Here is a 5,431-nt window from a genome sequence, read left to right as displayed (position 1 = left end):
CTTCAAACCAGTCACACTCCTCGGAAGGAAGGATGGACAATCTATTTCCATAGTGATACTGCCTTGGGAACCCAAGGAGGGGTCGCTATGAGTCGGGTCTGACTCCATGGCACATAACAACAACAACAACACCGTGGGCAGGAGAGAGGGGGATGGAGGGTTAGCAGGGATGGAACAATCACATTGATTAAGGTAGGTTGCTCAGATGATTACTGTAATTGCTGACAATAAGTTGTGTAATTGTGAAAAGTTAAATTGGCAAAAGTTGTGTGATAGATATATTTACAACAAAGATTTTTTAAAAATAGGAAAAAAGTAACTGCTGAGGTTGCTTGTGTACAATTTAACAGCTCATGGGATTTGGTTTCTTGGTTTGGAGGTTTAGGGTCATGGTTTCAAGGGATATCCCATTTAATTGGTGTAATAGCCTGTTTAGGGTTTCGGTTCTACCTCCTAGTTTGCTGCATAAAGCTTGGGGTCTTAAAAGCTTGCAAGTGAGCATCCATGGCACAAGAGTTGGCTCCTACTCACCTGAAATAACAGACGGAGCAGGAAAGTCAGAAATAGGAGGAGGATATGCAATGTGTGGGAGCTCTGGTAGCACAGTGCCTTAGGCAGTTGACTGCTAACCAGAAGGCTGGCAGTTCAAACCCACCAGCCACTCTTCGGAAGGAAGATGGGGCAATCTACTTCCGTGGTGATACTGCCTCGGAAACCCAAGGAGGGGTCGCTATGAGTCGGGGCTGACTCGATGACACATAACAACAACAACAACATGCAATGTGTGGCTAATGGCCTCCATGAACAATTACCTCCTTTGCCATGAGACCAGAAGTACTGGATGGTGCCCAGCTTCTATTACCGAACATTTTGATTAAAGATTCTATATAATAACCCTGATCAAAAAGAGGGAAATACAGAACAAATATTTCATTTTCTGTGGACGCCAGACTTTCTGGAGCCGATAGTGCTGGATAAACCCCTGAAACCATTGCCCTGAGATCATCTTGCAACCTTAAAGCCAAAATATCCCCTCAAGTCTTCTTCAAGCCAAACAGTAGCTTAGCTTAACTAGTAAAGAATGTCTTCCTTGAGCGCTAATCTCTTTTAAAAACTATCTACATGAGATCAACTTGGCAAAAGCAACTCTAAAGACTAGATAGGACCCTTAAGGGGCAGTGAATGTGTGCTACTGGGGGAGGAACAACTCAGAAAAGGACGGTGAGAATGGCTGCACAACTCAAAGAATGCAACCGATGTGCATGTGAAACTGTTGAACTGGTGTGTTTTTTGCTGCATATTTTCTCAGCAACAGCAACAAAATAAGGTTTGAAACTTAAGGAATGAAGTACTAAGGCATGCCACAAGATGGATGACTCTTGAAAACATTACACTAAAAAAAAAAATGAATGAAAGCCAGTCACAAAAGACCACACATTGCATGGCCTATTTATATGAACTGTCCAGTACAGACAAATCTATAAAGCCCACACTAGTTTAAGGTGAAGGACTATCAGGTCTACAGAAGCTGAGAGGCTTCCCTTAGAACCAGCACCTTGAATTCAGACTTCTAGCCTCCTAAACTGTGAGAAAATAAAATTCAGTTCTTTTTTCTAAAGCCAAAACCCCAAAACCTAGTTTAGGGGCAAAAGGAACGGGGAATAAGCTAATGATTCGGGACGTCTTTTGTGGGTGATAAAATGTCCTAGAACTAAGCAGTGGTCATGGTTGCCTACACTTGTGACTATCCTAAAAACTACTTTAAAAGGATGACTTGTCTGGTTATAAGTAGGCCTAAGGCCACTGAAAACCAAACCTGTCTGAGACTGGTCCTACAGCCTGCTGAATTCACATAGTTGAATCCACAGCCCACAGGACTTCAAGCTGATAGTTTGGGCAATGGTTGAAAATGAAAGAATGCCAGGTAAGGTGGAACTAGAATGGCAATATCCCAAAGCAGTCCCACCGCTCTGAAACACTCCTTACTGTACCTCTCCTCCCCAAGGAAAGGCACTGCCATTCAGAGAAAGCTAAGTGTTTCTCTCATATTCTCCTATTCAACTTTTTGCTTGACTGGTAACCAGAATCCAAACTTAATGTGGTCTTAGAGTGAAATGTAGAAACAAAATGACAGCAACAAATTCATACTTATCAAGAATTACATATCTGACAAGGGTGTTATCTCTAAAATTTATAGAAAACTCCAACACCTCAACAACAAAAAGATTAACAATCCAATTTTAAAATGGGCAGAAGACATGACTAGACACTTCACCAAAGAGGATATTCAGGTGACCAGTAAATACATGAGGAAATGCTCACGATCATTAGCCATCAGAGAGATGCAAATCAAAACAATGAGATATCATCTCACCCCAGCACTAATGGCAAAGTTCAATAAAACAAAAAATTAAAAAATGCTGGTGAGGATGTGGAGAGATTAGGACTCTCATACACTGCTGGTGGGACTGTAAAATGATACTACCACTGTGGAAAACAGTATAGTGATTACTTAAATAGCTGGAATTAGAAATACCATTTGATCCAGAAATCCCATTACTAGGTATATATCCCAAAGAAGTGAGAGCCAAGACAAGAACAGATATATGCACACCCATGTTCATCACAGCACTATTTACAATAGCTAAAAGATGGAAACAACCTATGTGCCCATCAATGGAAGAATGGCTAACCAAACTATGGTACATACACACGATGGAATACTGTGCAATACTAAAGAATTATGTAGAATCTGCAAAACACCACATAACATGGATGAACTTGGAGGACATTATGCTGGGTGAAATGAATCAGTCACAGAAGGACAAATAGAGTATTAGTTCATTATCGTAAAAAGTCAAGGAGAGGTTTATATATGGAAGGAAACTTTCATTGTTGGTTACCAGGGGTGGGAGGGGAGAGGAGGGAATATTATTTAAAAAAATGCATTAACGCATGTCACTTTAGTTTTGTGTATTTCACTGCACCTAAATTATATTTCAATAAAATGCATTAAAAAAAAAAGACAGGAAAGGAAAGGTAGAAAAGACTATAATAGGTATCAGAAGAGACTGAAACTTGCTCTTGAATGGAGAGTAGCTAAAGTGAATGGAGGAAATGATGAAATAAAAGAGCTGACCAGAAGATTTCAAAGAGCAGCTTGAGAAGACAAAGTGAAGTATTATAATGAAATGTCCAAAGACCTAGATTTAGTAAATCAAATGGTAAGAACACACTCGGCATTTTCTTAAGCTGAAAGAACTGAAGAAAAACTTTAAGCCTCAGGTTGCAACATTCTATGGGCAAAATATTGAACATCACAAGAAGATGGAAGGAATACAGAGTTACTATACCAAAAAGAATTGGTTGATGTTCAACCATTTCTGAAGGTAGCACATGATTAAGAACCAATGACATTGAAGAAAGAAGTCCAAGCTGCACTGAAAGAATTGCTGAGAAACAAGGCTCCAAGAATTGAAAGAATACCCATTGAGATGCTTCAACAAATGGACGAAGGACAGGAGTGCTTACTCTTTTCTGCCAAGAAATGTGGAAGACAGATGCTTGTCAAATCACTGGAAGCAATTCGTATTTGTGCCTATTCCAGAAAAATGTGATCCAGCAGAATACAGAAATTGTCAAACAATATTCTTAATATCATACACTTGTAATATTTTGCTGAATACAATTCAAAAATGATTGCAGCAGTACATTGATGAAAAACTTCCAGAAATTCAAGCCGGATCACAAGAGGCTATGGAATGAGGGCTATCTCTGCTGATGTCATATGGATCTTGGCTAAAACCAAAGAATACTAGAAAGATGTTTACCTGTGTTTTATTGACTATACAAAGGCATTTGACAGTGTAGATCATAAATTATGGATAACATTGTGAAGAGTGGGAATTGTGCTCAGAAGGAACCTATACACAGACCAAGAGGCTGCTGTCTGAACAGAACAAGAGGATGATGATATTGCATGGTTTAAAATCAGCAAGGGCATGCGTCAGGGTCATATCTTTTCATCATACTAATTCAATCTGTATGCCAAGCAAATAATCCGAGACCCTGGACTGTATGAAAGAAAACACAGCATCAGGATTAACAACCTGTGATATGCAGATGACACAACATTGCTTGTTGAAAATGAAGATGACTTGAAGCACTTTAGTGGTGAAGATCAATGACTACAGCCTTCACTATGGACTACACCTCAACATAAAGAGAACACAAATCCTCACAACTGGACCAATAAGCAACATTACAATAAATGGAGAAAAGGTTGAAGTTATCAAAGATTTCATTTAACTTGCATCCACAATCAATGCCTGTGAAAGCAACAGTCAGGAAATCAGATGACATATTGCACTGGGCAAATCTGCTGCAAAAATTCTCTATAAAGTATTAAGGAGCAAGGATGTCACTTGAAGGCTAAGATGTGCCTGATTCAAGCCATTATACTTTCAATCACCTCCTATGCATGTGAGAACTGGTCAATGAAAAAGGAAGACCAAAAACAAAAACAAAAACAATCTATGCATTTGAACTGTGCTGTTGGCAAAGAATACCAAAAACGCCCTGGACTGCCAGAAGAATGAACAAATCTGTCCTGGAAAAGTGTGGCTGGAATGCTCCTTAGAAGTGAGAATGGCCAGACTTGGTCTCACCTACTTTGGTCATGATGTCAGAAGGGACCTGTCCCTGGAGAAGGATATCATGCTTGGTAAGGTAGAGGGTCAGTGACAAAGAGGAAGACCCTCAGTGAGATGTAGTAACAGTGGCTGCAAAGATGGGCTCACGCATAACAAGGATTGTGAAGGATGTCCCAGGACCAGGCAGTGTTTCTGTTGTACATAGGGTCACTATGAGTCAGAGCTGACTCCATGGAACTTACCAACAACAGCATCCTCTAGTTACTGACTTACCCTTCCTTCCCCTTTTATCCCTGGTAACCATCCAAGAATGCATTGTTCTGTTTGGAAACCTTTTCTTATACAGTGGTCTCACATGATATTTGCCATTGTATACGTGACTGCTTCCACTCAGCATAATGCCCTCCAGGATTGTCCATGTTATGAGGTCTTTTGAAGGTTCATCGTTGTTTCTCAACATTGCATACTATTCCGTGGTGTGTGTGTAGCATAGTTTGCTTATTCATTCATCCACTGATGGGCACTCACATTGTTTCCACCTTTTTGTAATTGTGAATAATGCCGTGTTTAATAGAGATGAGCATATATTCATGTCACAGCTCTTATTTCTCTAGGATCTGTACCCAGTAGTAAGTTCGCTGGGTCATACAGTACTTCTAGTTTCAATTTTTGAGGAAGCACCATACCGTTTTCCACGTGGCTGTACCACTTTACAGTCCCACCAGAAGCATATGAAGGTTACAGTCTCTACATACCCTTGCCAGCACTTTTTTTTTTTT

Source organism: Orycteropus afer, unplaced genomic scaffold, assembly GCF_000298275.1.
Source record: "Orycteropus afer afer isolate SDZICR_OR568_19922 unplaced genomic scaffold, OryAfe1.0 scaffold00295, whole genome shotgun sequence".
Lineage (NCBI taxonomy): Eukaryota > Metazoa > Chordata > Mammalia > Tubulidentata > Orycteropodidae > Orycteropus > Orycteropus afer.
The sequence above is the reverse complement of the archived record's forward strand: the minus strand, read 5'-3'. Positions refer to the sequence as shown.